The sequence below is a fragment of the Bos taurus genome, chromosome 19, assembly GCF_002263795.3.
Source record: "Bos taurus isolate L1 Dominette 01449 registration number 42190680 breed Hereford chromosome 19, ARS-UCD2.0, whole genome shotgun sequence".
Lineage (NCBI taxonomy): Eukaryota > Metazoa > Chordata > Mammalia > Artiodactyla > Bovidae > Bos > Bos taurus.
In genome coordinates this window covers 45,524,375-45,552,342 of record NC_037346.1, presented here as the reverse complement: position 1 = coordinate 45,552,342, position 27,968 = coordinate 45,524,375, and the positions used below count along the sequence as shown (strand labels likewise).

The window sequence follows — 27,968 nt, the reverse complement described above, 5'->3', positions numbered from 1 at the left end:
CTTAGGCATAAATGAGTTCTTTTTAAAAGCAATACTTCTTTATCTTTATGGCTTTTTGTTATCAAGAAGCATGTGTTGTCAATTTGACTTAAAAGAATAAATTGGGGTGGGAGGGAGGCTGAAAAGGGAGGGGATATATGCATATATATAGCTAATTTGCATTGTTATATAGCAGAAACTGACAACATTGTAAAACAGTTATGTTCCATTTTAAAAATAAATTTAAAAACCGGGTAGGGGGAAGGCAGTAAGTCTTAAGGTACCTTGGCTTTTGAGCTGAACTGAAAGACATTTTTTTTTCTTTTTTCTGAATGAAGACTCTCAGTGTCCTTATGCTACTTCTTTAATGGTGAAATGGCTGAGAAAGAATTCTCTTGCTGTGCGTGTATCATTCCTTATCTTCCTATAGAGGCTTCTTTTCTCATTTGAATTTTGGAGAAATTACGTAGAAAAATTTCATTGCCTTCTGAGTACAATGTGGTTAGAAAGTTCTCATTAGGCTTTGATAAAGGCATATAGAAAGTACAAATTGCTACATTTAATTTAACATTACATGCATCTTGTTAATGTATATCCTGTGTTCTTTTACCCTGCCAAGTGGGAACAAAATTTGCTGATTTTTTCCTTCATTCTTTGTTAATGAAATAGTCAACCTGCATGGGATCTCACTGGACATGGATATGATTGGTTAAATCAATTCAAATGAAAAAAAAAAAAAATAAGGATTAGAAAAGAACAATTAATGTAGGTTATGAGACTGTTTTATTTAAACAGGGAACATTTTTATTTTGGCTTGAGACCAAATCATTGTCTTTACCATGGAGTCTAGAGTTACGTCTACTTTGTAAACAGGAATCTTAACTAAATGGATCTTCTTGCCTATATATCAAGGTTTCAAGTTCACAAAGTGATGAATTTAGAATTCTCTTCTGTCATTGTGTTTATAAGACTGATAATTATGCTTCTTGGTAATATAGTTCTTTCCTCTTGCCTGTAAAACTTCATGTTGCTTTTCAAAATTGCATATATAGTTTGATACATACAGAATTTTGCTGATGAGATACAAAGAGACTAAAGAATTAACCAGAGGCACACAATTACGCAGAAAAAAATAGGGATCAGATAATGTAATAGACATGAAATAAGGGTCCCAGAGTTTCCCATAGGTTAGTTTTTCTCTTGAAACACTTGCAAATATGTAATATACACCTTCCTGTTTTTGTTATAGTATTTTAAGAGATAATCTTTTAAAATTTTTATTCATTCATTTTTGGCTATGCTGAATCTGCATGGGCTTTTCTCTTGAAGTGAGTGGGGCTGCTCTCAGGTTGCGGGGCGTGGGCTTCTCATTGCAGTGGCTTCTCTGTTGCTGAGCGCGGGCTCTGGGGTGTATAGGCTTCACTAGTTGCAGCTCCTGGGCTCTAGAGTGCAGGCTTCATAGTTGTGGCACATGGGCTTAGTTGTTTCAAGGCACGTGGGATCTTCCCAGATCAGGGATCCAATTCATGTCTCCTGCATTTGCAGGTGGATTCTCTACTGGTGAACCACCAGGAAAGCCCCTGTTAAAAAAATTTTTTTTATATATAGAATTAAAGTCAAGGAAGGTCTTTAAGGGGAAAAGAGGTCACATATAACCAGCCCCACAGAGAGTGGAAGAAAGCTCATATGTAGAATTAGGAAAAGGAGTTACTTTGGGGGAATGCACTTTGGCTTCTGTTGTTCTTTTCTGCATCATTGTAACTATTTACTTTTTCCTTGTCTGGAGCAGTTGGACTCACCCCAAAACCCACATGGGGCTGCTCTTCCTTAAAAGCACATGAAAGCATTAGCAAGGAAAACTAGACCTAAAGTTTGCACTTAGTGGGTACCCAACAGCCTCTTAGTTAGGATGTCCTCCAGAGCCTACAGTGATACCCGTTTAGTTAGGAAAGACCTTAAATCCTTACTCTGTGGGATAATAGAAGTACCTTTTGGGTCCCAGATAGAAACCTTGGCATCAGAAACCAGCCTCGTTAAGTAAGGGTGAATAAACACCGCAGCCCTTGCGTACACTGAGGTGTCAGAGGAATGCCCTTGTGCTCCTGTTCAGCCCTTCACCACGCTTACTGCCTGGTGTGCAGTTGTGTGGAGAGTGCTCTGGACAAAGGATCACCTCCATTCTCATTATAGCTCTTTGGTTGGAAAAGATAGTTTGTACAAAGAAACTTCCTTTTTTGGCATCCCTGGCAGTTACCTCTATACCATAAATGTCAGAGCAAAAACAATTTTTTTTTCAAAGAACAGTGAAATAATTGTTAAAGAATTACTGTCTCTTAATATAATTTTAGGACTAAGTTCACATGCATCAAGCAAAGTGGCTTTGGCAGAAGTTATCTGTTTCAGAGCTGGAAGAAAGAGTGTAGTGACTTAAAGGCCTCAAGCCTCATCCTGTCCTTGGGTGGACCTATACCTTGTAATTGGGCTTCCCAAGTGGCTCAGTGGTAAAAGAAATCCGCCTGTCAATGCAGGAGACCATTGAGACACAGGGTGGATCCCTGGGTCGGGAAGAGCCCCTGGAATAGAAAATGGCAACCCACTCCACTATTCTTGCCTGGAAAATCCCATGGACAGAGGAGCCTGGTGGACTACAGTCCATGTGCTCGCAGAGTTGGACACAACTGAGAGCCAGCACTATACTTTGTGATAGAAATGCAGGCCACCCCGTGGGGGGTACAGCCAATAGTTAGCATCTTGTGCCCCCTTTCTTTGAAACTGACACTGTGTTCTTTCTTGTCCCCCTTTCTCTGCCTCCATCTCTAAACCTATTTTCAATCTGTATTTTTAAAGTCTCTCTTGAAATTCTAGAGGAAAGCAACTCGTTTCTGATATCACCAGTGAAACTGCAGTTACTCTACCAAGTCAGTTGCCGAGAAGATAAGGAGCCTTTCAATCACATGCAGACATCTTTCACATGCTAAAAACAGTGCAAATAAAATACGGAGGAAGAAAGGGCGCTGAGGTTTTGTCCATGCCATATTTGGGAGAGAGGGAGTTTTTGCTAAGATTAACATAAACACTGACACTCTTAAAATGCATTTTCACACCCCCACACATGAGGAGAGATTGCAATTTAAATGGGGGTTAAGACATCTTGCCGAACTCTAGGGCTCTGTAAAAGGAACCCTAAGGCTAAAGAGCTTATCTGAAATTTGAAAAAAAAACAAAAAAAAAATGAAGCTTTCTGACATTCATCTTTTTTCCTTGTATTAGTCATAACTTGCTTTTCAGCTATATTTTAGGTTTTGAATGCCAACCTGACATCTGTTCAAGTCTGCCTGTAATTTATTAGGAAAGGAAAAGAAAGCAATTGCTCACTAGTTAGAGATGCAAAACTCACCCCTTCTGCTTTTCCACTGAGTACTTATAGATGATACTTGAATATGAAGAATGTGATAATTTACTAATTCTAACTTCAGGTTGGGGAATTTATCTTATTTTTTTAATTAGAAGAAGAAAATGGCCTTATGACTGTGTGATTTTCAGAAACTGTAGAGCAGGATATAAAGATAAAACAGACACCCTGAGAAATATTATGGGTGCCTTTTTATATGCTGAAAATTTTAACCTAAAATTAAATTTTCATTGGTTTTAATTTTTTAAGTTAAACTTATTTATGTTTGAATATAAATGTTATAGTTATGCTTTTATCTCAGAGTCAAATTATATGTAAATTCAGTTGGCATTTTTAATTTATAAATAGACTTTTAGAATGATTTCTTTCTTTGAGGAAGGCAGAACTATCTATAGAATCACCATTGGATTTTATTTGCTGGCAACTACAATTGAGTTACTTACAAATCAACAGTTGTGTCATTGTGAAGTTGAAGTCTGAAGTTTTTACCTAAATGTCCGCCAGTGAGGAAATGATTAAATAAATTAGGCTGCATCCTTCCCAACCTACTGTGGAATACAGTGAAACAAATCTTAAAATGATATAGCTCTAAACGTACAGATACGTTTTAATAATTAAACATACTAAAGTAAATGCTGTTAGAAAAGTCAATATGAACTCACATTAAATTGAAAAAAAAACTTGCTTGCTTCCGTGAAAGGGAAATAAGGATGGGACATAAAGAGAGACTTTGTTCCTTCACTCTGTGTACCTCTTCTCTGAATGTTTAACTGTGATATTTCTGCTTGTATAATTAAAAAACAAAAAGACAACCATATAGGCTCTGTCTGTCTCATGGCAGCTCCCCTGACGGCACATCAAGGGAGCTGGGGGACAAGGATGTCCCTCTCCCTGGTGAAGTTTCTGTGGAGAAGGAGAGCTCAGACAGGCCTGGATCCCAAGAGCTACGATGGCAGCCCCTTGCTAAGCATAGGCAGACACACCTGTCCTTTTCTCCTGAAAGATAAAAACAGTTTCTTGATGTGTAACAGACCACTTCCTCCAGTTAATTTCTGCATTGTAGAATGGATATACTTTTTGTATTATGGAATGGGTGCAAGTAGCTTGTATTCCCTCCCAACCGTGAGAACATTTGCACCCGAGACTTTAGAGACTTTAAGCAGCTGTGGAAGCATGAGAGAGGAAGGAGTGGGAGACGGGATTGGGGGAGAGCAGAGTGTCTGCCATGTGAGCAACCATGCTTGAATCCCTTTGGTCTTAAAAACCTTTCCACTCAGGAACCTAATTCATGTGACTCCTAAAGTAAAATGGTTGGTGTTTTTTTTTTTTTTCAATTTTCCTTCTGTATTCAGGTGGTAATGGTGATGTTAGCTGTTAATTATATAGGGCCAGGCACTGCTCTAAATGCTTTACATCTATTAATTTATTTAACGCTCACAACAACGTTACGGGGTACATACTGTATTGTCCTCATTTAATGGAAAAGGTAAGTGAGTCTCTAAAGGTTGAGTAACTGGTCCAAGACATATAGCTAGTAAGTGGTAGATTTGAACTCAGACAGTCTGGCCTTCCTCAGCAATCAATGCAAAGAAATAGAGGAAAACAAAAGAATGGAAGAGACTAGAGATCTCTTCAAGAAAATTAGAGATACCAAGGGGACATTTCATGCAAAGATGGGCACGATAAAGGACAGAAATGGTATGGACCTAACAGAAGCAGAAGATATTAAGAAGAGGTGGCAAGAATACACAGAAGAACTATACAGAAAAGATCTTCATGACCCAGATAACCACAATGGTGTGATCACTTACCTAGAGCCAGACATCCTGGAATGCTAAGTCAAGTGAACCTTAGGAATCATCACTGCGAACAATAGTGGAGGTCATGGAATTCCAGTTGAGCTATTTCAGATCCTGAAAAATGATGCTGTGAAAGTGCTGCACTCAATATGCCAGCACATTTGGAAAACTCAGCAGTGGCCACAGGACTGGAAGAGGTCAGTTTTCATTCCAATCCCAAAGAAAGGCAATGCCAAAGAATGTTCAAGCTACCACACAATTGCACTCATCTCTCACACTAGCAAAGCAATGCTCAAAATTCTCCAAGCCAGGCTTCAACAATACGTGAACCATGAAATTCCACATGTTCAAGCTGGATTTAGAAAAGGCAGAGGAACCAGAGATCAAATTGCCAACATCCATTGGATCATCGAAAAAGCAAGAGAGTTCCAGAAAAACATCTATTTCTGCCTTGTTGACTACACCAAAGCCTTTGACTGTGGATCACAACAAACTGTGGAAAATTCTGAAAGAGATGGGAATACCAGACCACCTGACCCATCTCCTGAGAAATCTGTATGCAGGTCAAGAAGCAACAGTTAGAACTGGACATGGAACAACAGACTGGTTCCAAATAGGGAAAGGAGTACATCAAGGCTGTATATTCTCACCCTGCTTATTTAACTCATGTGCAGAGTACATCATGCGAAATGCCAGGCTGGAAGAAGCACAAGCTGGAATCAAGATTGCTGGGAGAAATATCAATAATCTCAGATATGCAGATGACACCACCCTTATGGCAGAAAGAGAAGAACTAAAGAGCCTCTTGAAGAAAGTGAAAGAGTGTAAAAGTTGCCTTAAAACTCAATATTCAGAAAACTAAGATCATGGCATCCGGTCCCATCACTTCATGGCAAATAGATGGGGAAACAATGGAAACAGAGACTTTATTTTTTGGGCTCCAGAATCACTGCAGATGGTGACTGCAGCCATGAAATTAAAAGATGTTTGCTCCTTGGAGGAAAAGCTATGACCAACCTAGATAGCATGTTAAAAAGCAGAGACATTACTTTGCCAACAAAGGTCTATCTAGTCAAGGCTATGGTTTTTCCAGTATTCAGGTATGGATGTGAGAGTTGGACTACAAAGAAAGCTGAGCACCATAGAATTGATGCTTTTGAACTATGGTGTTGGAGAAGACTCTTGAGAGTCCCTTGGACTGTGAGGAGATCCAACCAGTCCATCCTAAAGGAAATCAGTCCTGAATATTCATTGGAAGGACTGGTGCTGAAGCTGAAACTCCAATACTTTGGCCATCTAATGTGAAGAACTGACTCATTGGGAAAGACCCTGATGCTGGCAAAGATTGAAGGCAGGAGGAGAAGGGGACAACAGAAGATGAGATGGTTGGATGACATCACTGACTCTATGGACATGACTTTGAGCAAGCTCTGGGAGTTGGTGATGGACAGGGAAGCCTGGCGTGCTTCAGTCCATGGGGTTACAAAGAGTCGGACACGACTGAGCGACTGAACTGAAATGACTGAATCTAGCCTGAGAGTGCATGTCATTAACTCTTATGTTGTTCTTTTCTCATGAAAACCCATAATATAAAACTATTAAAATGGGCTTCTCAGCCTTACTTCTAGGGGACCTCTGAGGTGACCTTCAAGGGAGCTGAAGCCATAGGTTTTTCAGTTGTGGCACCATTGACATTTTGAGCTGGATATTTATTTGTCCTGAGGTACTGGCTGTCCTGTGCATTGTAGTATTTTCAGCAGCATCTCTGGCCTCTACCGGCTAGAAGCCAAGTTGCACTGTCCCTCTCAAACCTAGTGGTGATAATCGGAAATATCTCAAGACATTGTCAAATGTCCCCTGGGGGCAAAATCACCCTTGGTTGAGAACCACTGATCTAGTACATCCCCTGGTGCCTTCTCCTTACAGGTGCAGAAATTGTGGCCCAAGGTCACTAACCAGGTCAATGGTGGAACTAGTACTAGAACTTGGGTCTCTGGTCCAGGAAGCAGGGGGAGGAAAAGAGGAAAGGAAATGACTCACTGAGTTTGTACAACTAGTAACTGGCAGTGTTGCAACTGGGAATCAGGATGCTTGGCTTCAGAGTCTGTATTCCGAGTTGCCTCTGGATATTGAGGAGATGAAGTTAAGAGTCAAGTAGTCAATAAAGCCTTGAATTTTATGTCAGATAATATCCTATGATGAGTACATAACTTTCACTTTTGCCTTTCTTCCTGAATTAATTCTCAACCTTTCCATATATATAAGGTTGGAAGAGCTTAGACCTAATAGATTTGGGGGGTGAAAAGGGAGGGAGGAATTATTAAAGCACTGCAGGTCTATAGGTCTGGCCTCACCCACTACCATTTCCTGTACACACTTATAAATGACAGTCTTCACATTCAGACATTACCCAGTACTTTGGTGATTTGGTAGAATTCTGCATACTGAGCATATATAGAGCTGGTTAATAACTATGGAAGTCTGACCTTTTCATTTATATGTCAGACAACTGTTTAAGCTTTTTGCCCTCTATTCCTCTGCTAAAGAGTTAAACTACCGCCTCCTCCTTCCTCTTTATCATACTCCTTTTCGTCTCCTCCTCCTCCTCTTTTTCCTTGCTTCTACTCCTTCCCCTTCTTCCCACCTTCTTCTAACCATTTTTGTTTTTAAGAGTAGAGATATTTTCTAAAATCTCAGATTGTTGTCTGGGCAGTGAGTGTCTTGACTGAAAGCATAAAGAAGTATCTGTTTGGGTTTTAAAATTTGAATGGAGGAACTGTCTTAATTGGGATTCCTTAATTTTCTTATTTCTAGTAGATTTTCTGGAACTTGAATATGGCAGAAACCTGAGGACTTACCTTGGCCTGCAGTAAGAAGTATAGACACTCAGTCTATGAATCCGTAAACTTTCTAAGATACTAAAGTTTGTAGATGTTACTTTTGCAGTAACCTGATATATTCAGATTGTCATGAGCTCAAGACATGTGAAGAACTGGTGGTAAGACTGTGATGCCTGCTCCCCAGTAACTCTAGTCCCCGTGCTTCGTATGCTTTGGGTGCTCTTTGTAGCACACTACAGGAAATGGGTGGCTGCTGGGGCTGTGTCAGAAGCTCTCTTTTAGTGAGCTGTCAGCTTAGAGATGGCACATGAATGTGAAAATCAAATAATCATTTAGGAGTTAAACAATATAACCTAACAAATGTCAATAGTATCAAAAGCCAGTATGTGATAGAATGCTAAATGAGTGGTATAGATGGCAAATCTTTAGGAATTTTGAAAGAAAGGATCACAGAAGACTTCTTGGAGGAGTTAGCCCTAGAGTGAGGCCTTAAATGCTGAGTGATTTGGGTAGGGGGAAGGGAAGGGATGGTTGTTTGTATCCTTGGAACTTGACAGTAAGCAAGGCATAGCACTCACAACTTTGACCAGTCTAGCAACACTGTTGTTGAAAAGTTAGGCCGTGGTTGGGTTCTGGAAAGCTACGAGTCAGGAGATGAGGACTTTGGTAAGTACTGTCCATTTAACCTTCCAGGCAGACTCAGGTGCTTATGTGTCTGTTCTTAGCCTTTCTTCTAATTATTCATTTGCATTACACTTGTAAAGCAGAGTTTCTCAGCCTTGGCATTTTTGACATTTTAGGCTGGATAAGTCTTGGTCTGGGGGCGGGGGCTATGCTGTTCATTTAGGTTGTTTAATAGCATCTCTGGCCTCTATTCACTCAGTGCCGGTAGTCCCTCCTTCCTGCCGTGTGACAATCAAAAATGTCGCCGCTGAATGGCAAAATCGCCCTGCATTGAGGGTGCAACTGTAATGTCTTTTTTTTTTTTTGACGTTCTTCTTTTTTTTATTTTATTTTTAAACTTTACATAGTTGTATTAGTTTTGCCAAATATCAAAATGAGTCTGCCACAGGTATACATATGTTCCCCATCCTGAACCCTCCTCCCTCCTCCCTCCCCATACCATCCCTCTGGGTCGTCCCAGTGCACCAGCCCCAAGCATCCAGTATCGTGTATCGAACCTGGACTGGCAACTCGTTTCTTACATGATATTTTACATGTTTCAATGTCATTCTCTCAAATCTTCCCACCCTCTCCCCCTCCCACAGAGTCCATAAGACTGTTCTATACATCAGTGTCTCTTTTGCTGTCTCGTACACCGGGTTATTGTTACCATCTTTCTAAATTCCATATATATGCGTTATTATACTGTATTGGTGTTTTTCCTTCTGGCTTACTTCACTCTGTATAATAGGCTCCAGTTTCATCCACCTCATTAGAACTGATTCAAATGTATTCTTTTTAATGGCTGAGTAATACTCCATTGTGTATATGTACCATAGCTTTCTTATCCATTCATCTGCTGATGGACATCTAGGTTGCTTCCATGTCCTGGCTATTATAAACAGTGCTGCGATGAACATTGGGGTACACGTGTCTCTTTCCCTTCTGGTTTCCTCAGTGTGTATGCCCAGCAGTGGGATTGCTGGATCATAAGGCAGTTCTATTTCCAGTTTTTTAAGGAATCTCCACACTGTTCTCCATAGTGGCTGTACTAGTTTGCATTCCCACCAACAGTGTAAGAGGGTTCCCTTTTCTCCACACCCTCTCCAGCATTTATTATTTGTAGACTTTTGGATCGCAGCCATTCTGACTGGTGTGAAATGGTACCTCATAGTGGTTTTGATTTGCATTTCTCTGATAATGAGTGATGTTGAGCATCTTTTCATGTGTTTGTTAGCCATCTGTATGTCTTCTTTGGAGAAATGTCTATTTAGTTCTTTGGCCCATTTTTTGATTGGGTTGTTTATTTTTCTGGAATTGAGCTGTAGGAGTTGCTTGTATATTTTTGAGATTAGTTGTTTGTCAGTTGCTTCATTTGCTATTATTTTCTCCCATTCTGAAGGCTGTCTTTTCGCCTTGCTAATAGTTTCCTTTGATGTGCAGAAGCTTTTAAGGTTAATTAGGTCCCATTTGTTTATTTTTGATTTTATTTCCAATATTCTGGGAGGTGGGTCATAGAGGATCCTGCTGTGATGTATGTCAGAGAGTGTTTTGCCTATGTTCTCCTCTAGGAGTTTTATAGTTTCTGGTCTTAGGTTTAGATCTTTAATCCATTTTGAGTTTATTTTTGTGTATGGTGTTAGAAAGTGGTCTAGTTTCATTCTTTTACAAGTAGTTGACCAGATTTCCCAGCACCACTTGTTAAAGAGATTGTCTTTAATCCATTGTATATTCTTGCCTCCTTGTCAAAGATAAGGTGTCCATATGTGCGTGGATTTTTATCTATTAGCAACAACCAGGCAGTTTGGAATACAGTCTACAGATCATTGCTGAGCCATGAACCGTTGTTACCAGTCCATCATGAGAAAAATATCAAAATTGATAAGAATTTAGAAACTTTTTTTAGTAATTTAAAAATTATCACTTTTTTAAATTGTATTTTTACGAAAACATTGGTCTGCAATGGATTGAAAACTTAGAAGGAAAAAAAAAATAGGTCTTAGCATAGTTGGAAAAGCATTGCCCTACATCAGTATTTGCCAAATGAATGTAATTTTTGAATAAACAATCATAATGGGAAGTCATGGGGGAATTTTCAATAGGGGAACAAAGCAATTAAAGTTAGTGTCTTAGATAATTAATGTGATTATGCTGTATGAAAAGCATTGCTCTCGAGAGGAGGTGAAAGATGAGATAGTGAGAGACCAGAAGACCATAATTGTGCAGTTGTGTGGTACTAGAAACCTGGGTTAAGGTGGTGACAGTGGGAATGGAAAAGGAAGAAAAGATTGAAAACAGTTACAAAGATGAAATTGGCAGAATTTGGTCATTAGTTACTGTGGTAACAGAACTAGAGGTGAGACTCAGGTCTCCGTGAGAAAATGTTAGAAATAAGAAAATCAGGAGGACCTCGGGGGAGTAGAAAATAATCATTGCACATGTATTCATCACCATGAAAAAAACCCTGGAAGCTGAATTGAGGATGCGTGCGTACTAAGTCGCTTCAGTTGGGTCCAACTCTTTGCAACCCTGTGGACTGTAGCCTGGCAAGCTTGCTGTCCATGGAATTCTCCAGGCAAGAATACTGGAGTGGGTTGCCATGCTCTCCTCCAGATCTTCCCTGTGTCGATTCCCTCCAGGGATGGAACCTGCGTCTCGTACGTCTTCTGCATTAGCAGGCAGGTTCTTTACCACTAGCATCACCTGGGAAGCCAGGTGCAGTGGATTGAAAACTTACAAGAAAAAAAAAGCAAACTGGGTTTTAACATAGATAGTTTGAGAAGCATCGCCCTGCATAAATATTTGCTAAATGAATGTAATTTCAGTCCATTGAGGATAGAGGGAAGTTGAGCTTCAGTCACTCTATGTACATTTAAGAACACACCATGGACCACTCTTTTTTGAAATAAACTCTTAACTTGGTTTCTCTCCCTCCAAGGATTTCTCATCTTCCTTTTTGCCTTTCTGGCTGTCCCTTCTCAGTCTCCTTTGTGTCCTTTGCAATAGAGTTCCCCTGGAGTCTGTCTTAGAGCTCTTTTCCTCATTCTGAAATTGTTCTCCCCTAAATTGGTCACATCCATTTCCATAGGTTCAATTAGTGTCTTTATGCCACTAACTCTCAAATATGCGTATTCCATTACAGTCTGAAATTAGAGCTCTGGACTTCTAGCATCATAACCTCTTGGCTATCTCATGGATATACAGTAAATGCACAATCAAACTCATTCATCTGCCCCCTCCATCCTCTCCCCTATACATACTTCTGTTTTATAGCACAGGCAATGCTCTGGCAGAGAATCTAGGCACCCTGTTTAACTTCACTCTTTCCCTCCCCTCCCATTTCCTGTCAGTACTGCCTTCTCCTCCTAATCTCAAATCTGTCCACTTCTCTCCATCTCCCCGCCAATGCCTTCCTTCAGGCCACCATTATCTCTTGCCTGAATTGCTCCCTAAGCCTTCAGCCTTGCCCTTCTCTAATCCATTCTCCACACTGTAACTGGAGCGATTTTTATAAAAAGGCAAGTCTGATCCTGTCACTTCACTGGTTAAAACTCTTTAGTAGCTCTCCTTAACGCCTTCCGTGGCTTACAAGCCTGATGTGGTCTGGCCCCTGCCAAACTTTCCCACCTCCTCTCTCAGCCTGTACCCCCCACCCCATGCTCTGGGTTCCAGCCAACTTGTGCTATTTTAGGCTCCACTAATTTGCCATGCTACTGTCTCTTACCTCAATATCCAAAGGTACTTTTTCACCATCTTTTAATCCAACCTTCTGTTCATCCTCCAGGCCTCAGCTTTGATCTCACTTTTTACAGAATGCTTTGACTTTAGTGTTCCTCCAAGGTGTTCTAGTAATTCCATGTTCTTCTATGCATTATTAGCTTGTAGCATAATTGCTTATTACACCCTGGCGGGTAGGCCCTGCCATGCCCCTACCCCGCATAAGCATAAGATAAATTCAGGAAGGAAGAGACCTTCTTTATTTGGTTACTAGTGTATGTTCTGCTCCTGTGCTGGTGCCTGGCTCACAGTGTAAGTTTTTAGAAAGTGAATAAACACCAAGAACTTGATTAACTCAGTTGTAGACCACTTAGTTAGATCCAAATCCTGCCCTCAAGATGCTTATGGTGTATGTGGGACTAACACAGCATACCCAGAGTAGTATTGTGTAAAGTATAAGGTACATTGTGAACCAAATTAGCAAAGTAGATAGTATGAAGAAGCAGCAGATGCCCTGATGAATGCCTTGTCTTTAAAATGTTATTAAATCTATGTTGATCCTTTTAGATTCCTTCTTAATCTAGGAAAGACCTCTTGTATTGTTCCTAAATGGAACTGGACTACAGAAATAAGAAGGGGGAAGGTATTTTACTTAGGTATTTATACACGTATGTATTTTTGACTGGCTCTACACTTTTTCTCTTTAAATAGAATCATATACTGGTCATTGTGATCAATGTCATACTGGTCATATTGTGACATTTTTCTTTATTAAAGAGTGTATTGAACAGACTTTTGGACTATGTGGAAGAAGGCGAGGGTGGGATGATTTGATAGAATAGCAATTGAAACATGTATATTATCATATGGAAAATAGATGACCAGTGCAAGTTTGATGCATGAAGCAGGGCACTCAAAACTGGTGCTCTGGGACAGCCCAGAGGGATGGGGTGGGGAGGAACGTGAAGGGGGAGTTCAGGATGGGGGGACACATGTGCACCTGTGGCTGATTCATGTTAATGTATGGCAGAATCCACCACAATATTGTAAAGTAGTTATCCTCCAAAAAATAAAGGGTTCAGTTCAGTTCAGTCACTCAGTCGTGTCCGACTCTTTGCAACCCCATGGACTGCAGCATGCCAGGCTTCCCTGTCCATCACCAACTCTCAGAGTTTACTCATATTCATGTCCATTGAGTCGGTGATGCCATCCAACCGTCTCATCCTCTGTCGTCCCCTTCTCCTCTTGCTTTCAATCTTTCCCAGCATCAGGGTCTTTTCAAATGAATCAGCTCTTCCCATCAGGTGGCTAAAGTATTGGAGTTTCAGCTTCAGCATCAGTCCTTCCAATGAATATTCAGGACTGATTTCCTTTAGGATGGACTGGTTGGATCTCCTTGCAGTCCAAGGGACTCTCAAGAGTCTTCTCCAGTACCACAGTTCAAAAGCATCAATTCTTCGGCACTCAGCTTTCTTTGTAGTCCAACTCTCACATCCATACATGACCACTGGAAAAACCATAGCCTTGACTAGATGGACCTTTGTTGGCAAAGTAATGTCTCTGCTTTTTAAAATGCTGTGTAGGTTGGTCATAACTTTTCTTCCAAGCAGTAAGTGTCTTTTTATTTCATGGCTGCAATCACCATCTGCCGTGATTTTGGAGCCCCCCACAATAAAGTCTCTCACTGTTTCCACTGTTACCCCATCTATTTGCCATGAAGTGATGGGACCAGATGCCATGATCTTTGTTTTCTGAATGTTGAACTTTAAGCCAACTTTTTCGCTCTCCTCTTTTACTTTCTTTCTTTTTTTTTTTTTTTTTCTTTTTTCTTTTGGTGAAGGTGCCGGGGAATGAACCTCTTTTACTTTCATCAAGAGGCTCTTTAGTTCCTCTTCACTTTCTGCCATAAGGGTGGTGCTATCTGCATATCTGAGGTTATTGATATTTTTCCCAGCAATCTTGATTCCAGCTTGTGCTTCTTCCAGCCCAGCGTTTCTCATGATGAACTCTGCATAGAAGTTAAATAAGCAGGGTGACAATACACAGCCTTGACGTACTCCTTTTGCTTTTGGAACCAGTCTGTTGTTCCATGTCCAGTTCTAACTGTTGCTTCCTGACCTGCATACAAATTTCTCAAGAGGCAGGTCAGGTGGTCTGGTATTCCCATCTCTTTCAGAATTTTCCACAGTTAAAATAAAGGGTACTTTCATTAAAAAAAAAAAAAAAGAGAGAGTGTATCATGGGCTTTTTCCCAAGAAAGAACACATATAATGACTTTTTAAAAAAATATGAATCATATTAGCAAAACTATATCAAGATAAGCTTGTACTGGTAAATTAGGATCTCTTCCTCAGCAGTAAGAAGGCTTTTTGGGCACACCAACAGGGCTGGCTTTGACATCACCACCTATCACTTGTATCCCCCAGGGCATCTTAGTACTTCAGGGCCCTGGGCCCTGAACTTTCTGAGTTTTGGTATCCTCACCTGCAAAATTACTTACTTTGTAAGTTTATTGTCAGTAGAGCATTAATGTGTAAAAATTTCCTAGCATAGTACCTTGCTTACTGTGAAACATTACATAATGGTGGTTGGTATGATTATATTGCCAAAAAGTGCTGTTATAAAAGACAAAAATCTTTAATCTATTCCCTTTAATCAAATGTTTAGGTATATCTCCTTATCTTAAACTTTTGTTGCTGTTCAAAACAGTTTACGCCTGAGATTATCCTCTTGATATTTTGTAATTATACATTTTGAACAGTGTTTGTTGATAAGGTAGTCAAGGGACACCTGGAAATATGTTTTCTTTGTTTATGAACTCATACTTTGGCTGATCTCTATTTACTTTTTATCACATTCCATCAGAAAAGAGCTGATAAATGCTCTCTCACTTCCTTATATAAATCTTGTCAGTTTCTTCTTCTATGTAGTATACTGACTTAGAAAAACAACAACCATCTTGAAAGACACTATAGAGAATAGGATGTTGTAGGAAGGGAAGTGGAAGAAAAAATTAACTATAATGTTAGCAAAAAACTGCCCAGAACATAACACATTACTGTTCAGAAGAGGAAGAGGAAGAGCCTTGATACTTCTACCATGATTCAAACAAGGCTTTTCTCTGAGTTCCATATGATTTGTTATCTTGAGTAATCTACCTTTGATATTATGTTCATAATTAAAAAAAAAAAAAAACCTGCCAGCAACTAGGGTTTTACATTTACTTTTTAAATAATTAACATAGTGTTCTTTCAGGTTTCTTAAAGAAATTACCGTAGACGACAGTAAATCCCTTCCACGTACCATTTTACTAATAGTGTTAAACTTTGACATTGAAAGCCATTGTATTTAATGAATCTTTTACTCAGAGATTTATTTGTGACTTTGAATACTTCACTAATACCTCTGGTCTTAATACAGTATCTTTTCTCTAAGCAAGTAATAGTTTGAGTTCTGTTCTTATTCCAGAGTGACTGAAAACTGATATATAAAGGTGTACACATCTGTAGCTTAAACTTCTGAATTATTTATACATATATTTACTCAGATTTACCCACAATGATACAGTTTTTTAGAAGTACTTTGATTTTTGAAAATCTACCTAGAATCCTGTAATGAGGGAGAAAACTTAGCAAGACTTACGAGTCTTTTGATAATGAATGGTTACTAGAGGATAAACCTATAATTAGTATGCTGCTAATCCACACACATTATATATATTCAGTCACATCTCACATATACGTAGGAGAATTACCCAAATTGCAGATTGTTAATGCATTCCAAAGACATTTCCATAGTGACCCACAACTACTACCTTTTTGCCTGACACTTTTCTTCTTTTACTGCACTTCTCTTTCTACAAAACTTCTCTTTATTGGTTCTTCTTGCTTTCCTGTATGCTACTTGGTTGCTTTGACTTCCTCTCGTAACTGTTCAGTTAGGCAACCAACTGAGGCTGTGAAGAGCTTAGAAAAAGGGAGAAAGGAAGACCACTTTATAATGTTATAAATTCTCTGTAGTCTGATCTTTCTTTATCTGGCTATGGAGAAGGCTGACCATATGTCATACTAAATGACATAGAACTCAGCTCTTCAAAGTTCATATTCATGTTATATGCAGTTGTGGCTCCAGGTGAGACACTGTAACATAAAGAAAGATGATAGTTTATTCAGTTCAGTTCAGTTCAGTCGCTCAGTCGTGTCCGACTCTTTGCAACCCCATGAACTGCAGCACCCCAGGCCTCCCTGTCCATCACCAACTCCCTGAGTTCACTCAAACTCACGTCTATCGAGTCGGTGATGCCATCCAGCGATCTCATTCTCTGTCGTCCCCTTCTCCTCCTGCCCCCAATCCCTCCCAGCATCAGGGTCTTTTCCAATGAGTCAACTGTTCGCATGAGGTGGCCAAAGTACTGGAGTTTCAGCTTTAGCATCATTCCTTCCAAAGAACACCCAGGACTGAGCTCCTTTAGAATGGACTGGTTGGATCTCCTTGCAGTCCAAGGGACTCTCAAGAGTCTTCTCCAACACCACAGTTCTTCACAGTCCAACTCTCACATCCACACAGGGCTATTGGAAAAACTATAGCCTTGACTAGACGGACCTATGGTGGCAAAGTAATATCTCTGCTTTTGAATATGCTATCTAGGTTGGTCATAACTTTCCTTCCAAGGAGTAAGCATCTTTTATTTCATGGCTGCAATCACCATCTGCAGTGATTTTGGAGCTCAAAAAATATTGACTATATTCCTCATGTTGTAGAGTACACCCTTGAGCCTATTTTATACCCAGCAATTTGTATCTCCCATTCCCCCATTCCTATATTTCCCATCCCTCCCTCCCTATTGGTAACAACTAGTTTGTTCTCTATATTTATGAATCTGCTTCTTTTTTGTTATATTCATATATATAGTTGTATTTTTTAGATTCCATCTGTAAGTGATGTCATGCAGTATTTGTCTTTCTCAGTCTGGTTTCACTTAGCATGATGCCCTCCAAGTCCATTCATGTTGCCTCAGATGGCAAGATTTTGTTCTTTTTTATGGCTGAGTAGCATTCCATTGTGAGTGTGTATCTTTTCAAATTAGTGTTTTCATTTTTTTTTCAGATGTATACCCAGGAGTGGAGTTGTTGTCAGGTCATATGGTAGTTCTACTTTTAGTTTTTTTTGAGAAACCAGCATATTGTTAACAGTGTTCAAGGGTTCCCTTTTCTTCACATCCTTGCCAACATTTTATTTGTGTTCTTTTTGATGATAGTTGTTCTGACAGATGTGAGGTGATATCTGTTTATGGTTCTGATATGCATTTCTCTGATGCATTGTTGAGCATCTTTTCATGTGCCTGTTGGCCATCTGCATTTCCTCTTTGGAAAAATGTCCATTCAGTTCTTCTGCCCATTTTTCAACTGGGTTGTTTGTTTTTCTTGATGTTGAGTTATATAAGCTGTTTGTATACGTTGGATGTGTGTGTTTAGTCACTCAGTCGTGTCTGACTCTTTGCGACACCATGGATTGTAGTCCATCAGGCTCCTCTGTCCATGGGATTCTCCAGGCAAAAATACTGGAGTGGATTGCCATGCCCTCCTCCAGGGGATCTTCCTGACCCAAGGTTCAAACCTGGGTCTCCTGTGTCTCCTGCATTGGTAGGCGGGTTCTTTACCACAAGCACCACCTGGGACTATATATGTTGGATATTAATCCCTTATTGGCCATATCATTTGTACTTTGCATGCATTTTTTAATTGATTTTTTTTTAGAGCAGTTTTAGGCTCCTAGGAAAATTGAGGGGAAGGTACAGAGATTTCCTGTGTACTGCCTGTTCCCACACGTGCACAGCCTTCCCCACTGTCACCATCCTCCACCAGAGTGTTACCATTGTCACAGTTACTGGACCGACTTTGACACATCACTATCACACAGGTCCCGAGTTCACATTACATTTTACTCTTGGTGTTGTATGTTCTCTGAGTCTGAGCAAATGTATTGATATAGTGATGTGTATCCATCATTATGGCATCATACAGAGTATTTTCACTGCCCTAAAAATATTCTGTCACCCTCTTCCCTGGCAGCCACTGATCTTTCTACTGACTGCATAGATTTGTCTTTTTCAGAATGCCATATAGTAGCTTTTTCTGTTTAGTAATATGCATTTATGCATTCTCCATGTCTTTTTGTCACTTGATACACCTCATTTCTTTTTAGTCCTGAATAATATTCCATGGTCTGGATGTTCCACAGTTTGTTTATGCGTCACCTACTGAAGGACATCGTGGTTGGTTCCAAGTTTTGCAGTTATGAATAAAGCTCCTGTAAACATCCATGTGCATGTTTTAGTTTAGACATAAGTTTTCAACACCTTTGGGTAAATACCAAGGAGTGTGATTGCTGGATCAAATGGAAAGAGTAGGTTTATAAGAAGCCATCATACTGTTTTCCAAAGTGCCCAAACTATTTTGCTTTCCCACCAGCAATGAATGAGAATTCCAGTGCTCCACATCCTTACCAGTGTTTGGCGTTGTCAGTCTCTGGGCTTTGGCCATTCTAATAGCTATGTAGTGATATCTCACTGTTCTAATTTGCATTTCTCTGATGACATATTATGTAGAGCATCTTTTCATATGCTTATTTGCCATCTGTTTATCTTATTTGGTAAAATGTCTGTTAAGGTCTGTGGCCCATTTTTTAATTGGGCTGTTTTCTTATTGTTGAGGTTTAAGAGTTCTTTGTGTATTTTGGATAATAATGCTTTATCAGATGTGTCATTTGCAAATATTTTCTCCCATTCTGTAGCTTTCGTTCTCATCCTCTTGACATTGTCTTTAACAGAGCAGAAGTTTTTAATTTTCATGAAGTCCAGCTTATCAATTCTTTCTCTCATGGATCATGCCTTTGGTATTGTATCTAAAAAGTAACTGCCATACCATAAGTCATGTAGGTTTTTTTCTGTGTTATCTTCTAGGAGTTTTACAGTTTTGTATTTTACATTTAGGTCTGTAATTGATTTTGCATTAATTTTTGTGAAGAGTGTGAAGTCTGTGCCTAGATCAGGTTTGTTGTTGTTGTTTTGGTTTTTTTTGCATGTTGATGTCCATGAATTCTGGCACCATTTTTTGAAAAGACAGTGTTTGCTCTACTGTGTTGCCTTTGATTTTTGTCAGAGATCAGTTGGCTGTATTCATGTGTGTATGCATTTTCTCAAATCCATTATTGACTACTCTTAATTTTGTTTCTGCTTTTTTTTTTTTTTGAGGGGGGGGAGTGGATCATTCCTCTTATCTTTTTCATACTTTCAGTAAATTACACATGAATTACAGCAGTAGCCTCTTTATCATCTTCCTAGCCTTCCATCTCCTTCTTTGTTCCCATCCTAGAATATTTATTTCAAATATTATTGCAAAACTAGCTGGTTCTACCAGAGAATATCAAAGGAATGATAGAATCTCAGCATTGCAAGGGATCTTAAAAGTAATTTAATTTACATACTTGTCTTTTGTTTAAATTTTCTATTTCTGCTGAGGAACTTCTGTCAAGTTCTTTAAGCTTGAATTCCTTCAGTGACAGGAAACTCATTCTCTCTGAACACTGCCTTCCATTGATTGGGTCAACTATTGATTTTTTGGACAACCATTGATTGAGTCTTCCTTAACTTAAGGTGAAACATAGGTTCTCATAGCTTCTGCTGCCAGCTGTAGTTCACCCCCTAAGACTATACAGAAAAGGGTTCCCTGCTTCCCCCTGAAAGCCCTTTAGGTGTGTGAAGAAAGCTGTTCTGTCCAGACATAAACTCTCCTTGCATTTATGTTTTCCCTGAGCTAAAACTCCCAGCTTGATTCGTTCTTCTAGAAAATCTCTTTATAACCTGATTTTTAGCCCTCTGCCATTCTATTCTCATTTCTCTGAACTTTAGTATCTGTTCATATTTGCATTGTGAAACTCAGCAGTCAGTGGAAATACTTGGAGCACTGCAGGCATGGCCCGCATTAGACAGTAGGCAAGAACTGTCCGTCCTGTGTTCACAGCTTCAGTCTTCTTTTAATGCGGGCTGAAATTGGGTTATATTTTTGACATCCACATTCTATCTTGATTAATACCGAATTTACCTTTTTTTTTTAGAGTTATTTATTTATTTTTGGCTGAATGAGCTTTTCTCTTTTTTTTTAAATATAAGTTTACTTATTTCAATTGGAGGCTAAATACTTTACAATATTGTATTGGTTTTGCCATACATCGACATGAATCCGCCATGGGTGAATTTACTTTTAAGTAAATCCCTCCCACTGTGTCATCTCCCATAAGCCTATATCTCCCCTAGCTGTACTCAAGTATAGAAATCTTACATTTATTCTTTTTTATTTTTAATTTTTGGCCAAGCCACATTGCATTTGGGATCTTAGTTCCCTGACTAAGAACTGAACCCAGGCCTGCTGCCGTGGGAACACAGAGTCTTAACCAGTGGACCTCTAGGGAAGTCCCTTACATTTATTCTTGATAACTTTTATCCTGTTAGAATAGCTCTTTGCTCTTCTATATCTGCAACTTGTCAAGGAATTAAAAAAAAAGGTATTCTTATTAGCTTATGATTTAATTGAAGTAAATGTTATAGAACATTTACACTAAATAAAAACCTAAGAGCTCTTAGAAAGCAGCTTAATGTAGTGTCAGTTATAACTATGAATGATGTTTCTCAAAGTGTCTGTGGCTCGCATTAAAATCACCTAGAGAGTGCTTGTTTTATAACTTCCCCAGCTCCACTCTAGACTTAATGAATTCAAATTTCTAGGATTAGTGCTTGGAAATCTGAGTTTTTAGATGCAGAGGAGGTTGGTGCATGTTAAAGTTTGACCGCTGCTACCATTGTAAGTATTAAAGAATAGAGCCCAAAGATGTGGTCAGAGCTTAGTAGTGTTAACAGAATTAGATGTGATCGTCAGGTGGCATGCATTAAGGAGGTGACTTCTGAGAAACAGAAGAACATGAACTGATACAATAGAAGGTCCAGGTATAAGTGAAGAAAGAATAAGCTGTCTGCTAGAGAAAACAAGGTATTTGCTAGTCAGAAGCAGAGGCCATATAGAACAGCAAGTAGAGTGGGTTTAAAACAGAAGGACAGAGGGAAAAAAAAGAAGACAGGAGAAGCTGTAAAATTCTGAAACTAGTAAAGATACGTGCTGCCAGATGGCAGCAAGGCAGGACCTGCTATATAGTAGAAGCATGATTTTTGTCATCAAGAATTTGTGAAATACCAGGCCACTCCCTCTGAGGGAGTATAAAAGGTGGAGGTGTCAGCAGAGATTAGTTTGGAGCGTTGCTACACACACCCCATCTTTAGTTGTGGGCTATCTAGTGAGAAGATCTGTACTGAATCTCAGGTGACTAATTTGGATATAGACCAGTCAGGCATCCTGCACTGCTGGGTGCTCAGGGCACAGGCCCGTTTCACTTAATCATAACGGAACTCAGAGTGCTCTCAGCATTTTAAAATTGTTGGGGGCAACAGTGGGTCTCTACTAGACGAAATGATACCCAGAGAATGGATGATCAAAGACCTGACTGCTTAAATGGGGTCCAAGTTGTGTTTCCATTCTTAACTATTTCCTTTTCTTAAAGATTTGGTAAGTGCCCCGCTAAGCAAATGTAGATGACTTGTTTTAGAGGCTGATTGACAATCTTTGAAACAAACAGAAAGCCCTCCTATATTATGAATTGATGGAAGTTATGCTCCAAGTCCTCCTTGTATGGATGGAAAATTGAAGGATAAGTTGAACAGAACTAAGAAAATACTCATATAATTCTAGAAGTTGGAACTGCGCAAACTTTAAAATAAAAGACTAAATATTAGCATTAATTTGTGATTGTGTTTTCTGCAAGTGCGTGCACGATTTAAAAATAAGCATTCAAATCTGGTTTGCACAACTGCAGAGAGCGGCTTGCAAGACTTGTGAATATGTCCTGACTCGCCGCTATTCTGTTGATAGCCTCCCTGTTTTGGCAAACATGGCAAATCTGTCTGCATTTGAACTGGAAGTTATGTGGGATTCCCCTTTAAACATCACCAGACCGACTTCACACTTCTCTCTCTCTCTCTCTTTATGGATCGCGTTTCCCCACGAAATAAACACTCTTTATCCTGATGCTAATTTGACAGCAGTCCTAATTTATTCTTATTCTGCTTACTCTTGTGTAAAATTAGCATTTGCCCTAATTTTTTTTCCTCTTTTGGTTACCTAAAAGTTGACAATTTTTCCTCAGTGCGGCTTGCTTCTGATACAATCTCAGGAAAACAAAAATTCACTGCTTTTTAAAATTGAAGAGATTAATAAATGCAGATTTTTTACGTTTATGGGTACTATTTCAAAGATTATAAACAGCAAACATTACTGTTTATTAATTTTATTGTAGAAACAGGCTGTTCTTTTTCATTGAACTATCTTAAGAAAAGAGGTTATAGTTAGTACATTAAGATATCTTACACATATTTTCATGTATTATTTTCATCAGAGGGGCTACATAAGCTTTATTATAGTGGATAAGGTCTTACTCTGTTTAGACTTTTAGATCAAAAGTCATCCATGCTAATCGTAGCACACACCTTAAAGCCTCTTAAAGTTGTCCCCACCAAAGTTTGTATGATTATAATCACTGAGTAACAATACATGGGGCTCAAACAGTGTTACACATTTGTACGTGGTTGGAGAATTGCTCATTTAACTAAGAGAGTGAAAGTTAGAATCAGAAGTGTATATCATACTGCTGCTGCTGCTAAGTCGCTTCAGTCGTGTCCGACTCTGTGCGACCCCATAGACAGTGGCCCACCAGGCTCCCCCGTCCCTGGGATTCTCCAGGCAAGAACACTGGAGTGGGTTGCCATTTCCTTCTCCAGTATATCATACTAAGCTACCTCAAACTAAGAGACAAAGGATGGGCAGTGGTTATCTAGCATTGCAAATGTCCTTTTGGGTGAAATACCCAGAAATAGCCCAAGCTCATCTTAATAGAACCAGATCATCCCAGGTGAGTGCCACAGAGTGGCAGCTTTCTAATATCTGATAGTTAAGGACTGTAAGAATCGGTGCAATTGGGGTGATAAGGGGAACTTTGAAGAAGAAACATGCTTATTATAATAGAACAGGTTGGGGAGAGAGATGTTAGAAAGGTGTATACATGTGAAAGTGATAGTCATGGTAGCTTGATTTTTATGGATGGAGCTACATATTGACCCTTAATGAGGTTGGAAGGCTTGAGAAATTGGTATGAATTGAATCTTGCTTAAGTCATAAGAGGAGCAGGGAGGATTGACTCTGATAGTAATCCACCTGGAAAGAGAGGCTAAAGCTACAGAGAATCCTGCCCTGCTGAACACTAGCAAAATCTTTGTGAAACTGCTGTTACAACTCATTTATTACAGTGTTAATTTGGATTTTGAGGTTCATCAGTGGAATGAGTCCTGTAATTTGCAGTGTCCCAGTGATGATGGTGTTTTAGATAAAGTGTTTAAGGGGCCAGATGGTCACAGTAGTCAGTCTCAGAAAGAATTTCACAAGCAAGATCTTCATTTATTTTCAGGCTTTACAGTCACCTAATGGCACCCCACTCCAGTACTCTTGCCTGGAAAATCCCATGGATGGAGGAGCCTGGTGGGCTGCAGTCCATGGGGTCGCCAAGAGTCGGACACGACTGAGCGACTTCACTTTCACTTTTCACTTTCATGCATTGGAGAAGGAAATGGCAACCCACTCCAGTGTTCTTGCCTGGAGAATCCCAGGGATGGGGGAGCCTGGTAGGCTGCCGTCTATGGGGTTGCACAGAGTCGGACACGACTGAAGCGACTTAGCAGCAGCAGTGATTTAATTCTCACCTACCAGTTGGCAGTCTGGTTGGATCTCATAACTCCTGCGCAGCAAGGTGATAAAAAAAAAAATAAGCTAATATTAATTAAGCCTATTTATGAGCTCTTTCTTGGAGAAGGAAATGACAACCCACTCCAGTGTTCTTGCCTGGAGAATCCCAGGGACGGAGGAGCCTGGTGGGCTGTCGTCTGTGGGGTCTCACAGAGTCGGACATGACTGAAGCAACTTAGCAGCAGCAGCAGCATGAGCTTTTTCTAAGTGCCTTAATTGTCATAATAATATTCTGATGTAGTTGCTATTATTATTTCCAGTTATAAGTGGAAGAACCAGGACTTGAACCCAGACAAGCTGACTCCAGAGCACTCACTCTTGAGTCTAATACAAAAAACTCTTATTCATTCTGAGATTATATGTCCATCCTACCTTTTGATAGTACAATATATTTTCTTAGATTAAATGGTGGTGATAGAAGATGTCAGGTTTGATATTTTTGTTTGCTTAAGAAATCTTTACCTTGCAAAATAAAAGCTAAGCAACCCAATGACAACACTAATCTCCAGTTGTTGTTTTTAAAGAAGTTGTTTAGCTACAATAGCTTTAGAAATCTAAGTCTGAGAATCAATGGTCAGAAAAATGGGACTCTGAGTTAGTAATTTTTAACGTTCTGTTGAGATTTTTCACATGATTTATTTTCTAACGCGCTTAAACCAGTCATTCTTCACCTATCTGGTGCCTGACCACAAGCTGTACTTTCATCCATTTGACAAATATCCACTGTGAAATATAATTGAAATTCAGCTTTGCGGTTCATATTCTAGCAAATCATTAAAAATTCCTTATGACAAGAGCTCTAGAATGAGATACAAACCATCCTTACACTAAATTATTTACAGAATATAGTCTTACAGTGAGTTTCCAGTGTCATATTTGCTTAAATCCTTAGTAAACAATGGCATTACCATTTGCTGTATTTATGTTACTGGCATTTAACATTATTTGTACCTTTATTAATAGCTTTTACATAATGATGTAAAATAATAGACAATAATAGGCATTAATTTTACAATAATAGACATTGATACTTTTCATTGTCCCTAACATATGGAGAACAAAATGGAAGAGAACAGGAATAGCCCTGCTAGAGAAGAATGAACAGGGGGGCCAGATAAAGAACTTGTCTGGCTTACTTGCTCCTCTAACTGTAATCTTGATTGTTTTATTTTTCTGTGTGTCACTGGTGACTTTAGTATCCTTGTTGGTGATTTGTCTAACAGTCTATCTTCACAGTTCTCCATTTAACTTTTCTTTGACTCCATCTCAAACACTCACTTTGGTCATACCCAAGACTGCACCATGACTAATAACCACGACTTTGGGGGTCTCAGTTTTAAGCCTCTTGCTCTCTAGCCACCTCCCATTTCCTCCTTGCTTTCTTTTAGCCTACATCTCACCCCTACTCCAGCAAGTTCAGTCCTGTGGGACCTTCCAGTTAATTTACTCTGTCACTTCCCAGCTGTTTTGTCATCTCTACCCAGCTTAGATTCCGTGGTCTACCACCCTTACCCGCCTCTGTGTGTGCTCAGTTGCATCCAACTCTTTGCAATCCTGTGGACTGTAGCCTGCCAGGTTCCTCTGTCTGTGGGATTTTCCAGGCAACAATACTGAAGTGGGTTGCCATTTCCTTCCCCAGGGGATCTTCCTGACCCAGGGATTGAACCCACATCTCCTGTGTCTCCTGCATTTGCGGTGGATTCTTTACCTGCTGAGCCATTGCAGAAGCCCTTTACCCTCCTACGGTACGCCCTTAACAGCCTTGCTCCTCATGTTCTGTGTGTCAAGTGTTTCTCAGCTACCTGCTTAACTCTTGAATATGGCTTCAGAAAAACACAAAACCATGATGTTTGACCTCACTTTAAATTTAAGAACCAAATATCAAGCAAGCATCAGTATATCTTGGAATCAGTGTTTCCTGGCATTCCTTCTATATCCCCTTAGTCTACACCTGGTCTTAGCCAAGAGGCCTAGAAGGGATGTATTTCCTTAGTCTTGTCAATTTCCTTCCCCTCTCTCTGAGAGGACTAGTTCATCTCCATTCTCCGCAAACATCCAACATTACCTCTTGCTTCATTCCATCCTCACCAGCAGCTGATAATTTGGAATCTTTAATTTCACTGAGGAAAGAGAAATAATCAGAAGAGAACAACCTCATCTTAATGTAACACTTGTTGAATGAGTCAAAGAACACAGTCCCAAAACTTCATTTACTCCTATATTCAGATATAATTAGCAACTTAAATTCCAAAACCAAGTATATAAAGCCAGTTTTGGCCATTCTGAATTATGGTTTTCACTACCACCTTCCTTTATGGTACAATAACCAGGAGTGTTATATTTGTGCCTCATCCAGATAAAAATTAGGTGTTTTTAGGAAGAGATTAACAGAAGCAGTTATTAAAATAAGCAGTTAATTAACAACTCAGGAAATGAAGAGAAGAAATGCTTTGGCACTATTTTTTTTTAATTTAATTTAATTTTTTAACTTTACAATATTGTATTGGTTTTGCCATATATCGAAATGAATCCGCCACAGGTATACATGTGTTCCCCATCCTGAACCCTCCTCCCTCCTCCCTCCCCATACCATCCCTCTGGGTCGTCCCATTGCACCAGCCCCAAGCATCCAGTATCGTGCATCGAACCTGGACTGGCGACTCTTTTCATATATGATATTATACATATTTCAATGCCATTCTCCCAAATCATCCCACCCTTTCCCTCTCCCACAGAGTCCAAAAGACTGTTCTATACATCAGTGTCTCTTTTGCTTATACTATTAGTCCATAAATTATGGAGGAAGGAGTAAAGATGCAAATGATTTAGAAATGAAAATTAAAGCCTCAAAATTTGTGGAAATTAGAGGGAGAGTGGTGAGAACAGGCCACGTGGTAGTTTTGGATTTGGGGATAGTTTGGGGTTTTTTTGTGGTAATTTTATTTACCCTGCAATGCTAAAGTTTAAGATTCAGTTTTGGAAAAAACAGTGGTTAAAACCCCAAAAGTCAAGATTCTTATGCCAGCTTTAATAAAATTTGTATTTACAGAACTGAGTAAGAACCTACACCTTACCTCACACTGTAAGTTGCTTATATAATTACAACAAAGAGGAGACTTCCTCAGCGACCTGACTTTCCTATGCTGAGTTCACTTACCCAGTGGCATCTGTCTGCTCAAGCCCACTTTCTCACACGTTTCCCCAGTTCCTCACGTTCTTTCCAAATTTTCACATGTTTACCAGTGCCATCTCCTCATCCTGCATTCTTTAGATGACCTCAGCCCCTACTTCAGGTGATAAACAAAACCCAGCAGGCGGAACCTCAGCTCACTTCCTCTTCTCTTTACTTCACTAGTCTCAGAAGAAGTTTCCTTGCACCTCTCCTTAAATCCCCTCTCTAGGTTGCCAGAGTTCCAGAAAGTGTTACCTCTTGTCTGTTCCTGCCTACACTACTTGACTTCCTTCTCCTACCTCAGCCCCAAATGATCTGACCTAGATCAGCATGAACCTCCTGATTTTTACATCACATGTTCTCTTTCCAGGCCTCATCCTCTGTCTCTGGAGCATTTGTCCCTCTTGTCACATTCCTCTGCTTAAAGCTTTTGGAGGCTTTTCATGTGCCCAGAGCAAACATTCAAAAATATTGAACCAGGAGTTC

The 27,968-nt window shown here is 39.6% G+C and overlaps 1 protein-coding gene and 1 long non-coding RNA gene across 3 annotated transcripts in view; one reads left to right on the top strand and one right to left on the bottom strand.

Annotated features, from left to right (window-relative positions):
- Window positions 1–27,968, top strand: part of NSF (N-ethylmaleimide sensitive factor, vesicle fusing ATPase) — a 148,121-nt gene that overhangs the window by 39,260 nt on the left and 80,893 nt on the right. The window lies entirely within an intron of this gene.
- LOC132343092 (uncharacterized) lies at window positions 744–12,498 on the bottom strand. The gene is made up of 2 exons (XR_009491768.1): window positions 12,418–12,498; window positions 744–1,559 (listed from the first exon to the last, which is right to left on the bottom strand). It is a non-coding gene; the product is annotated as an uncharacterized lncRNA (long non-coding RNA).